This window comes from Salvelinus sp. IW2-2015, linkage group LG32, assembly GCF_002910315.2.
Source record: "Salvelinus sp. IW2-2015 linkage group LG32, ASM291031v2, whole genome shotgun sequence".
Lineage (NCBI taxonomy): Eukaryota > Metazoa > Chordata > Actinopteri > Salmoniformes > Salmonidae > Salvelinus > Salvelinus sp. IW2-2015.
In genome coordinates, this window is record NC_036871.1 from 26,812,217 (window position 1) to 26,825,807 (window position 13,591).

Below are 13,591 nucleotides of genomic sequence, written 5' to 3' on the forward strand. Positions count from 1 at the left end.
AAATAAGATTGGGATTTTCTGTTGCTAAAAAATCAAAGCTCTAAAATGTCTTATTTGACACTGTGTCAGTCGCATCACAGATTGAAGAAAGCTATTGTGAGCTCAGTGTGAGGTAGATGAAGTCACTGTGTGTCTCTCAGACACAGCACCCCCCAGTGGAAGTTATGAGAAAGGTACAGGGCGGGACAGTTAGAGCCAAGCCCTCCTATCACCTCACACACAGGTGACAGTATGTGGTACAGGTTATTATGGGCACCTTGCGAAGTGTGGCCACCTGGCACAAATGAGATCCCTTGAGAAGATTTCAAACCCCTTCACCTGAAACCACAGCCTCCCAAACACTACACCCCCTTTCGACCCCTAACTCTACCTAAACCCCCACTTCTTCAACTTAGCTCTTATCCCCTTCGTCCCCAGTACAAACACAGAGAGAGAGGCACACACACATTCTGGACTGGAGCAGAAAACCCCCTCTCCCAGCCCTTAAACAAACTCCTGCAAGAGTGTAAAAGTGACAAATTGAGTATGCAAGATGAACCATACCATTGAGTGTCTAATGGGGTATAGGGGATGAAATCTGCCAAGACCTCGCAAAGCCATTGCCTCTTAAGTTTTCTGTTCCTCCAGAGCACATCCATGTTCCACATTCTTGGCAAAGCCAGGGATTATAAATAATCAGCACAGTTTCTCAACCAGTTGGCACAGAGGAGATAAGTCCAAATCTATTACAATTGCATCGTGTTACAGTATGAGCTTGTCTTAAAGCCATATTCACATGCTGTGTGCCCATGTCCTGGTATTATTTCGTATTAAGGTAGTATAATAGAAAACTCTGGCAGTGGGCCACGATGCAGCCTTTTACCCATCATGGGCTGGAATAATGAAAACATTACAATCAAATCACACTACCCCAAGGGCATCCGACAGCCACACTGGTCCCAAAACAAGGACTCTTTCAGAGAGAGAAAGAGAGAGAGAGAGAGAGAGAGAGAGAGAGAGAGAGAGAGAGAGAGAGATTTTTACATTTTCTGCACAATTTCCTCCCTATTTCCTCCCTGAAGACCCTTGTCTGCAGAATGTGCAGAGTAGGCTTTCCGTGGAGGGGTGGCTGTGGAACCTGCCAGAACAAAAAAGAACGACGAAAAAAAAAGAGAGAAGAAACCCTCCTCCTCCTTCTTCCCTCACTGCCCAAACGCCGGCCCGACCGGGGGATGGAGTTATTACCCAGAAAACCTCATGGCCTTCTTTTTCCCAATTTTTTTCCCCTGGAGTTCCCGGAACATTACGACCAGAGTGCTTGGACGGCACACCACTCTCTCTCTCTCTCTCTCTCTCTCTCTCTCTCTCTCTCTCTGACATGCAGAGAGAAAAACAAGTGCTCCTCACGGCAAAGTGCGTAGGCCTTTAATTCTGTCCCACATCACGCCTAATTGGTGTTCATGTGAGAGAGAGACAGCCAATTAGAGGCCAGTGCTGCACTTTGGTTAAACTGTGGGTGGAAACATGAGAAACACAGGGATACAGTTATAGTTTAGTCTTCCCCAATTGTAGTGTCTGAAAATATCCCTTTTGGTTTCATCCATTGACATAATGAGGACATTTACTATGATGAATATAAATGGTCTCTACTGTTTAAGTGCCAGTGTTTCTAGCTATTTATACATGTAAGAAATAGTAGGCTAGGTATTACGGATGTATGGGCTTGATGTTCTTCTGTCCCTAATGGAGTGCCAGTATTGGTGCACCTTCTCTACTGTTCTATTGTAAGTCAGCAGCCACAGGAACAGAGACTGAGGTTGGTAAAGCTGAGGTCCTGCCGCCTATCCACTGAGGTGTTAGGGAAAACACTTCTATTAGAGTGAAAAGCTTTAAAAGAGCCTTTCCTGTCTGTTATGGTCAACTTCCACAGGGACACTTGGTCAAACAGGAGGTGTGTGTGTGTGTGTGTGTGCGTGTGCACGTGCATGTGTTCAAGGACCTTCATCAAGTCTAATGACTCCCAAGGATATGATTACCTGTCCTTGTCTCACCACAGTGGAATAATATTAGATTGTGTTAAACCAAAGAAACAACGTGAAATAGCCTTGATCACCTAAGTGTCATCCGTTTGAGGGTCATTTGGGGAATAAGAGGTTATCTTGAAAAAGCAAGCATGATCTGGGACTTAATATATTTGATCCGTTTGGTCGTTGTCTGTTCTTTATGTCATTTTTTTTTTTTACATTTATTTAACTAGGCAAGTCAGTTARGAAMAAATTCTTATTTTCAATGACGGCCTAGGAACAGTGGGTTAACTGCCTGTTCAGGGGCAGAACGACAGATTTGTACCTTGTCAGCTCGGGGATTTGAACTTGCAACCTTTCGGTTACTAGTCCAACGCTCTAACCACTAGGCTACCCTGCCGCCCCATTGACCCGGATACCCGTATACCATCATCAACGACGAAATATGCATTATTTTCAAATGACTAAAGTAACAAAACCTTTCTTAGTTGATCTAAGGTCAAGGTATGCCCAAAGCCATTGTCATTCCACATGCCTCCTTCTCACTCTGGCAGACCCACAAGTCACTCAACATGGTGTTAGTGTGAGAGCATATGTTTGGCTGTTGTGGGTRGTTGTTAGACGGCCATTTGTTGGGGTCAAATTGAACAGTGTGTACGTGCTTACGTGTGTCTCTCATCTAGGAGCCTGGCAAGGTAAACCTCTCTTCTCTGGGTGTGAAAACAGAGGAAGTTGCAGTGGGAAAGGAAAGGATGCCCTCTTAAAGACCAGGAAATGAGCCTCCAGGATACCCTGCTCAACACTAACGATGGGGTCACACACTAAGCACTGTCCCTCTGGCCTCCCTCCACACTGCCTGTTGGGCCTGGCTACAGCAGTGACAACACACATTCTGAAACACAACATTGTGTAACCCTACACCTTACAACACACATCAGAAACAGCCTGTTGTTACAGTAGCAAAACCACGGGTATGCCCCACTTAGTAACGCTTTTCTGCATAAAGAAAGAGATGATGAATCAATGTTATCATCCGTTTAGGAGCAGTAATTGTTTCTAAATACCCAGTGGGCTTGTCTGCTCCAGTTGTTCAGCTTAATCATGGTGTGGTGGAGAAAATGACAGGTGTGAATTGTTTTTTGTTTCGTTGTCTTATTAATTATTCCCTTGACAACTGCCACGCAATTCTTGTTGTGAACACGTTTACGTCTCCGTCTTTCATGACTCATCTCCTTCAGTTGACTTTAATATGGAAAGTCAGAACAGGATTGGCCTAACTGCAGGGCTTGCCTTGAGAGCTGGTATGACCTGGCACACATAGACATGCTCTATGTGTCATACTGACGATGTGTAATGCAGAAGAACACAATCAAATAAAAGTAATACAAATGATAAAATATGAACTACTCTCCACATTAAGTCAAATGGAAACATACTGCTACTGCTGTCTGTGTGATTCCAACACACGGTTAACTTCTATAATCACTGCAGTGACAGTTAAGTAAACAGCAACTGATATGACACCTGATTGGGGTCATGGCCTGAGAGTAAGGAAGGCCTACTGGGTCTGTGGGAGGGAGCTGCTGTAAGGAGCATGGGGAACACACAGATAAGAGAAGCCCAAACACAGCAAATCAGTGAAGTGAGAGGAGATACAGTAATAAAGAATAGCCTGCATGGGTCTTATATACTCACCTTCTCCTATCTAATGATAGGAGAGAGAGTCAAACACACACACACACACACACACACACACACACACACACACACACACACACACACACACACACACACACACACACACACACACACACACACACTGGATAATGATAGAAAGCAGCCCTGAATAATGAAACAGTGGGAGGATGCAGAATCAAAGCCCAGGGCCCAGGGAGAGAGGAGGGAGAGAGAGAGGCCTCACCCTACTAGAATCTGAAGTCAAATGTCTACTGTTTGCTGGTGATCTGGTGCTTCTCTCCCAACCAAGGAGGGCCTACAGCAGCACCTAGATCTTCTCCACAGATTCTGTCAGACCTGGGCCCTGACAGTGAATCTCAGTAAGACAAAAATAATGGTGTTCCAAAAAAGGTCCAGTTGCCAGGACCACAAATACAAATTCCATCTAGACACCGTTGCCCTAGAGCACAGAACTATATATACCTCAGCCTAAACATCAGCACCACAGGTAACTTCCACAAAGCTGTGAACGAGCTGAGAAACAAGGCAAGAAGGGCCTTCTATGCCATCAAAAGGAACATAACATTTGACATACCAATTAGGATCTGGCTAAAAATACTTGAATCATTTATAGAACCCATTGCCCTATATGGTTGTGAGGTCTCGGGTCCACTCACCAACCAATAATTCACAAAATGGGACAAACACCAAATTKAGACTGCATGCAGAATTATGTAGAAATATCCTCAGTGTACAACGTAAGACACCAAATAATGCATGCAGAGCAGAATTAGGCCGATACCCACTAATTATCAATATCCAGAAATGAACCGTTAAATTCTACAACCATCTAAAAGAAAGCGATTCCCAAACATCCCATAACTAAGCCATCACCTACAGAGAGATGAACCTGGAGAAGAGTCCCCTAAGCAAGCTGGTCCTGGGGCTCTGTTCACAAACACAAACAGACCCCACAGAGCCCCAGGACAGCAACACAATTAGACACAACYAAATCATGAGAAAACAAAAAGCTAATTACTTCACACATTGGAAAGAATTAACCAAAAAACAGAGCAAACTAGAATGCTATTTGGCCCTAAACAGAGAGTACACAGTGGCAGAATACCTGACCACAGTGACTGACTTCAACTTGAGGAAAGCTTTGACTATGTACAGACTCATAGCCTTGCTATTGAGAAAGGCCGCCGTAGGCAGACGAGGCTCACAAGAGGCTATGTGCACACTGCTCACAAAACGAGGTGAAAACTGAGCTTCACTTCCTAACCTCCTGGCAAATGTATGACCATATTAGAAACACATATTTCCCTCAGATTACACAGATTCACAAATAATTCGAAAACAAACCCAATGTTGATAAACTCCCATATCTATTGGGTGAAATACCAGTGTGCCATCACAGCAGCAAGGTTTGTGACCTGTTACCAGTGAAGAACAAACACCATTGTAAATACAACCCATATTTATGTTTATTTATTTTAACTTTTGTACTTTAACTATTTGCACATAATATAACATTTGTAATGCCTTTGTTCTTTTGTAACTTTTGTTAGTGTAATGTTTACTGTTCATTTTTATTGTTTATTTCACTTTAGTGTATTATCCATTTCTATTGCTTTGGCAATGTTAACATGTTTCCCATGCCAATAAAGCCCTTAAATAGACATTTAAATAGTAATTGAATTGAGAAGAGAAGAGTAAAGGGGGGGCGAGAGAGAAAGAGAGGGGGCCATTAAGATAGCAGGGGTGTTACTATAATTCATCAAGCAGTGATAAGGCCATGGCCCACAGTCACAGAGTAAGGTGTGGCGCATTCCCTCACACATCATTGTGAGTGCTAATGTCCCTCACTGAGGRTGTACTTACATTWGTAAAATATGTCTGGTGAGATCTATCTCTCTTTAACATCAGATTTGCAACATTTCTGTTTGTTTTAGCCTTGGGTAGAATAGCATTAGTAAAATATGTCTGGTGAGATCTATCTGTCTTCAACATCAAATTTGCAACTTTTCTGTTAACACTACCTTGGATGTGGTGTGGCCAAAGCCACATTCATGCTTCATGTGTGAGTGCAGCTATTAGCATACTGTAAATACCATAATACACAGACAAAGAAAATAAGGATAGCAATTCAAACTATCCAGGAGCTTCTCATCTAAACCATATTGCACTTAGTGTTGCACACTTGACTAATGCAATGATTTACAAATGTGTGGATATTTATGCCATAAAATTTCTATTTTATAGCAAAATGTGGTAATTAAGGCAATTATTGCAGGAACATGTGGTCTGGTACAGCTGTTGTCTTAAAGGCTTCCGCATGCTTCCCAGCCATAACAGTTCGGAAGATTTTGTGATGTTTTTGTTAGCTTTGGACTTCGAAAAGTTTTTTTCCGGCTGTTCGGGCACACAAAACATTTATCGAGGCAAGCCGAAGTCGGTAGCCAAAGTCGACGCACCTTCGTCGGTGATTTGACAACAGTAGAGATCTTTCAATAAAGTCTTTGTTGTCATTCAACGAAAGACGACTCATTTTCATGCATATTTGTTCATTGAGAAATACTGCACCAAACATCGTAGTTAGATATGAAATTGTGCGACTAAGATCTCCCCAGCAAAAACGTCAAAATTAGTAACAGATTTCTTGAGTTCTCTTAGATTAATTCTGACTATTTTGAGGAAGTATATACTGGCTACGACATCTCAAAATAGACAGTACTATTGCCGATTTTTCTTGTTTTTCAAGCGAAGGGAGTATGCCTGCACATTCGTTCGGTAAGCAGAGTTGGGCTAGGCAGCAGACGAACTGAAGCATGCTGGCGCCTTTACACTGTACCACTCAGAAGGGGGTATGTGGCGTAGATGTCTCCCACACTACCTCTCTTAAACAGAGATTTGAATCTAGAACCATCTCTTTACGCTACACAACTATCTCTCCTGGACCAAGTATGTGTCGTCAATGTAGTGTGTTGTAAAGAGGTCCTAAGACAGTTTGTTATAATGACACCCCACTATTCATTTCCATATTATTACACTTTAATTTACATCGGTCACAGAGATGTGATATAAATATAGTTGAAACTACATCATTAAATAGAACACAGTAGTTTTTTCTCACATCTCTATGGCGGAATAGCTGACAAACCAAGCTATTCTTATTGACAGTTTATAGCCTATACACTCATCGGTTATCTACTATCCGTGACCTCTTGACTCTTTTACAATAAAGCTGACTAACATCAGATACTGAGCCCAACCCTCCTTAAGGACAGCCGTCGTCTGTGTGGGAGCAGGTAACAATAATGGTATAAATCTCACTGCTTCTCTTACCCTGCCATTCTCCTGGTAGTTTCAAACAGTCTCCGTTTCTCAGGTAATATTAGACAACAAACAACAGTTGGGTTTCAGCTCAGCCTACGCATATTCACCCTCCACCTAGCAGGGCTGTGATTTTTGGAAAGCGACTTGGTTTCGTTGCACCTGGAGCAATGTTTCCCCCGACACACAGATACACACACAAACGCACACACACACACGTAATTGGACAGTTAAATGAAGGGGAGGCATCTGTGTGTTTTTCCCATTTAAATGGTCCAGATAATGATGTCTGCTCTATCGCTGTGAGAGCTTTCTCTCCAGAGGATGATGGATGGAGCCTTTATCCATGTTGCCTCTCAAGGAACTGGCTGTGTCTAAATACTGGTTAACTCACATTGGACTCAGTGGCGCATCACAACATATTGAGCCAATACCGTATGTCTCCCTCTATTTCTCTGTCTCGCTGTGTCTCTTTCTCTTTCTCTTTCTTTCTTTCCATCCACTGTAGCTTGTGCATCTGATATCACGTGACCAAAGTGTTGTACTTCAGGAGAGGACCCTAGTTTGTCTGACACCAAGCACTGTACAGTCAGAAACCACCGCACAGATACCCATTCCTCTCAATCACCACACCATCAAACACACCGTATGTTTCCAATGACATGGAGGACTACACACAACCCGGCCCTGTTCTGAAATGAAACGTTGCCTTTGACCAAAACCTAGAGATGCTAGAATGGAGGCTCAAAACAGCCCCAATGTGTTAAAACCAAGTGATTGACTCTCTCTCTCTCAAAGCAGAAATTCACATCCAAGGTTTTATCAGCTTAGGGGCTCTGAGACCCAGGAATGTTTCCATTTTCAACACCTCCTTGATAAAGTTTTGCATAATGTTTCATAAGGTTTGTGACGTGCCGATGAAAGGGCGCATTATGCCGATGGTGGAGGGTCGGAGTGTTGCGTTGGGGAGATGAGGTGGGGCTTTTAGGGTGTGGAGAACCAGTGAAACAGTAACCTGAAGTCTGGCTCCAGCCTCCAGCCTGGTTCAGCCTGACTGCCACTTTTAGGAAGCGTGAAGCGTCAGCCTCTGTCCCCTGCAGCAACAAGAGACCCTGTGTGTGAACCGGACCTGGCACAAGTGGCCTCACCTTCCTGCACAAAGCACAGCCTGTGCTTCCTCACCTTACACACACATGCAYGCGCACGCACACACACACACGTTGACGCACACACACACACACCTTTCCCCTTGTCACAGGGTCATACATTTCTGTCTCCCAGGTTACAAACAGTTGTTTTCTGACAGGCTGTTGACTAGCTGAACAGAGCCTCGGAGCAGAGTTAAGAGGTTGAGCCCACATCCCTTTCCCCACATCATACTGATAAAGTGCTGTGATAAGCTGTCTGGTGCTGGTGAAAAGTGTTCTGCTGGCCCCCAGCCCCCAGGGCCACAATGAACGAAAAAGAGACTTGTCTGGAGGAGAGCAGAGAGGGAAACAGGGGAACCGGAGAGGGGCGGAGGGGGCGGAGAGAACAAGCGAGAGGTGTTGGAGGGATGATGACGAGGTCTAGGAGTTGTAAAGGTAACTAGAAGCTTAACTCTGTTGATCTACTTGAGTGAGTGCACGTGGGATGTTTGGAGTAGCAGACAACTTTTGGTAACATGATATCCTTGTCTGTCCCACTCCCATTCACAAGGGTGCGATAGCAAAGTTTTTGTGAAAACAAGGAAGAGTTGCCTTCCCTTGATAGTAGTAGTTAGCTAGCAGACTGGCTAGCTGGCAGACTAGCTAAAAATATAGCAAGCTAGCTAGCATTTTTATCTCCCACATCTCTGTGACAAAAAATCTTATTTATAATTTTAAAAAATATTCCCCTTATTATACTTCCTTGTGTATCCTCATTCCTACATCATCAAAAAATAGATAATGTTTTGGTCACAGAGTAAAAAAGTACATGGCTAGCTAGTTGGCTACAGCAGGTTCTACCATTTCACAACAGCCGGGAATAGATAATATTTCTAAACAAAATACCTTTTGTGTGGATTCTTGTTGTTTGGTTTACTGTTTGAACAGTCTCTGAGGTTATATTTGGTTATCAATGCAAAATAGGCTTCTTTGATGAAGAGCCTATATATCCTATAGATCAGATCAAGAAACCAGGCGACAAAACTGAGGAAGGAACAATACGGCATGTCTCCATTTCCAGGTAGTATGTGGAAGTAAAGTATGTGGAATGCCGGAGTGTACCAAACGCAGCTGCCCCTTTCACGATGAAAAAGGAAATTGCAACCCTCCAAATCTGGCCTCTGTGTAGAGATCATAGTAAGATTAAGCCGAACTCGGTTGTAAGAGAGATTTGTGTGTGTGTGTGTGTGTTAAGACCTGTGTGCATGAAAATGTGTGTGCACATCTGAGAGTCTGTGTGTGAGTTCATACCAACGTGCATGAATGAGTATGTGCAAATGCATGTGTATATTGCATTCTGCACTACTTACGCCAACATCTGTGAGTGGTGAGAGGAGTTATGGATGGTTGTGTATAGAAGAGATGGGGATGGTTGTGTATAGAAGAGATGGGGATGGTAGTAAATAGAGGAGATTGGGATGGTTGTGTGTAGAGGAGATGGGGATGGTTGTGTGGAGATGGTGATTGTTGTGTATAGAAATTATGGGGATGGTTGTGTATCGTAAAGATGGGGATTGATGTGAATAGAGGAAATGGGGATTTTTGAGTACAGAAGAGATGGGGATGGTTGTGTATACAGGAGATGGGGATGGTTGTGTATAGAAGAGATGGGGATGGTAATAGTTGTGTATAGAAGAGATGGGGCTGGTTGTGTATAGAAGAGATGGGAATGGTTGTGTATAGAGGAGATGGGATGGTTGTGTATAGAAGAATGTGGGGATGGTTGTGTATAGAGGAGATGGGGTTGGTTGTGTATAGAAGATGTGGGGATGGTTGTGAATGGAAGAGATGGGGATGGTTGTGTATAGAAGAGATGGGGATGGTTGTGTATGGAAGAGATGGGGATGGTTGTGTGTAGAAGATGTGGGGATGATTGTAAATAGAATAGATGGGGCTGGTTGTGTATAGAAGAGATGGGAATGGTTGTGTATAGAAGAGTGGAATAGTTGTGTATAGAAGAGATGGGAATAGTTGTGTAATAGAAGAGATGGGGATGGTTGTGTATAGAATAGATGGGGCTGGTTGTGTATAGAAGAGATGGGGATTGTTGTGGTATAAATAGATGGGGCTGGTTGTGTCTAGAAGATATGGGGATGGTTGTGTATAGAATAGATGGGGATGGTTGTGTATAGAAGAGATGGGGCTGGTTGTGTATAGAAGATTGGGGATGGTTGTGTATAGAATAGATGGGGCTGGTTGTGTATAGAAGAGATGGGAATAGTTGTGTATAGAGAGATGGGAATAGTTGTGTATAGAAGAGATGGGGATGGTTGTGTATAAAAGAGATGGGGATGGTTGTGTATGAAGAAGATGGGGCTGGTTGTGTATAGAAGAGATGGGGATGGTTGTGTATAGAATAGATGGGGCTGGTTGTGTATAGAAGAGATGGGAATAGTTGTGTATAGAAGAGATGGGAATAGTTGTGTATAGAAAGATGGGGATGGTTGTGTAATAGAGAGATGGGGCTGGTTGGGTATAGAAGAGATGGGGCTGGTTGTGTTATAGAATAGATGGGGCTGGTTGTGTTAGAAGAGATGGGATAGTTTGTGTATAGAAGAGATGGGAATAGTTGTGTATAGAAGAGATGGGGATGGTTGTGTATAGAAAGATGGGAGGTTGTGTATAGAAGAGGTGGGATGGTTGTGTATAGAAGAGATGGGAATAGTTGTGTATAGAAGAGATGGGAATAGTTGTGTATAGAAGGAGATGGGAATAGTTGTGTATAGAAGAGATGGGGATGGTTGTGTATAAGAATAGATGGGGCTGGTTGTGTATAGAAGAGATGGGCATGGTTGTGTATAGAAGAGATGGGAATAGTTGTGTATAGAAGAGATGGGAATAGTTGTGTATAGAAGAGATGGGGATGGTTTGTGTATAGAATAGATGGGGCTGGTTGTGTATAGAAGAGATGGGAATGGTTGTGTATAGAAAAGAGAGTGGATGGAATAGTTGTGTATAGAAGAGATGGGAATAGTTGTGTATAGAAGAGATGGGGATGTTGTGTATAAAGATGGGGTGGTTGTGTATAGAAGAGATGGGGATGTTGTGTATAGAAAGATGGGCTGGTTGGTATAGAAGAGATGGGATGGTTGTGTATAGAATAGATGGGATGGTTGTGTATAGAAAGAGATGGGATGGTTGTGTATAGAAGAGATGGGAATAGTTGTGTATAGAAGAGATGGGGTGGTTGTGTATAGAAGAGATGGGGATGGTTGTGTATAGAAAGATGGGGATGGTTGTGTATAGAAGAGATGGGGAATGGTTGTGTATAGAAGAGATGGGAATAGTTGTGTATAGAAGAGATGGAATAGTTGTGTATAGAAGAGATGGGGATGGTTGTGTATAGAATAGATGGGGCTGGTTGTGTAAGATGAGATGGGATGGTTGTGTATAGAAGAGATGGGAATAGTTGTGTATAGAAGAGATGGGAATAGTTTGTGTATGAAGAAGATGGGGATGGTTGTGTATAGAATAGATGGGGCTGGTTGTGTATGAAGAGATGGGAATGGTTGTGTATAGAAGAGATGGGAATAGTTGTGTATAGAGAGATGGGATGTTGTGTTAGAAAGATGGGGATGTTGTGTATAGAAGAGATGGGATGGTTGTGTATAAAATAGGATGGGGCTGGTTGTGTATAGAAGAGATGGGGATTGTTGTGTATAGAATAGATGGGGCTGGTTGTGTATAGAAGAGATGGGGATGGTTGTGTATAGAATAGAATGGGGATGGGTTGTGTATAGAAGAGATGGGGATGGTTTGTGTATAGAAGAGATGGGATAAGTTGTGGTATAGAAGAGATGGGAATAGTTGTGTATAGAAGAGATGGGAATGTTGTGTATAGAGAAGAATGGGAATGTTGTTGTATAGAAGAGATGGGATGGTTGTGTATAGAAAGATGGGCTGGTTGTGTATTAGAAGAGATGGGAATGGTTGTGTATAGAAGAGATGGGAATAGTTGTGTAAGAAGAGATGGGATGTTGTGTATAGAAGAGATGGGATGGTTGTGTATAGAAGAGATGGGGATGGTTGTGTATAGAATAGATGGGGCTGGTTGTGTATAGAAGAGATGGGGATGTTGTGTATAGAAATAGATGGGGTGGTTGTGTATAGAAGAGATGGGGATGGTTGTGTATAGAATAGATGGGGATGGTTGTGTATAGAAGAGATGGGTGTTGTGTATAGAAGAGATGGGAATAGTTGTGTATAGAAGAGATGGGAATAGTTGTGTACTAGAAGAGATGGGGATGGTTGTGTATAAAAGAGATGGGATGGTGTGGTTAAAATAAAAAAGGGAAAACAAACAAACGGGAAAAAAAAAAAAAGGGGGAAAAAAACAAAAAAAAATTTTTGGGGGGGGGGGGGGGGGCTGTGGAGGTTACGAGAGATAGGGGAGGATGGATGTTGTGAATGGAAGTAGATGGGGATGGTTGTGAAATGAAGAGATGGGGATGGTTGTGTATACAGGAGATGGGGATGGTGTGTTGTAAGTAGTTATGGGGCATGGGTTTGTGTATAGAAGTTATGAGGCTGGTGTCTATAGAGAAGATGGGGATGTTGATATAGAGGAGATGGGGATGCTGTGTACAGAAGAGATGTGTGATGGTTGTATAGAAGGAGATGGGAAGGTTGTTGCGTAGAGGAGATGGGGATGGTTGTGTATAGAAATTATGGGGATGGGTGTGCATAGAAGATGGGGATGGTTGTGTATAGAGGAGATGGGGATGTTGTGTAATAGAAAGAGATGGGGATGGTTGTGTATGGAAGAGATGGGGATGGTTTTGTGAATGAAGAGAATGAATGAACGAGTCAGAGGTCACCAAGTCAACATAGCTTTCAGCGTGTAATCAGCTTCGAAAAGATGTGGTCGGCATCGAGTTAATTGTCTCTGGCCCCACCGTTAGGGGGAGTGACGAGCTTCTACAGCAGAGTCTCAGCACTCAATCGCTGGTTGAAAACTGTTTTTTCTGCACCTCTCCCACAAGATAGAATTCGTAGATAATTGGGCCCTCTTTCTGGACTCTACCCACCAAACAGGGACCAAGCTGACCTGCTGAGGAGTGACGGACTCCCATCCTAGCTGGAGGGGTCTCTCATCCTTATCTACCCAACATAGACAGGGCTCTAACTCCTCTAGCCCCACAATGAAATAGGGTGCAGGCGCAGGCAGCAGGCTGTAGCATACCTGCAGCATTAGTGGGAGTTCTTGCCAATAGCACAGTCAGTGTAGTCAGCTCAGCCATACCATTGAGACTGTGTCTGGGTGCTCGCCTAAGGTTGGGCAAACTAAACCATTGGCGGCTTTGTTCGCCCTTAGGCAATCTATTAGGGATAAAAGCCTCCTCCATTCCTGCCAATCATTGAAAGAGATCGTGATACCTCACATCTCAA

The 13,591-nt window shown here is 43.3% G+C and overlaps 1 long non-coding RNA gene across 1 annotated transcript in view; it reads right to left on the minus strand.

The window, feature by feature from the left end:
* Positions 1 to 13,591, minus strand: part of LOC139023449 (uncharacterized) — a 763,591-nt gene that overhangs the window by 653,218 nt on the left and 96,782 nt on the right. The window lies entirely within an intron of this gene.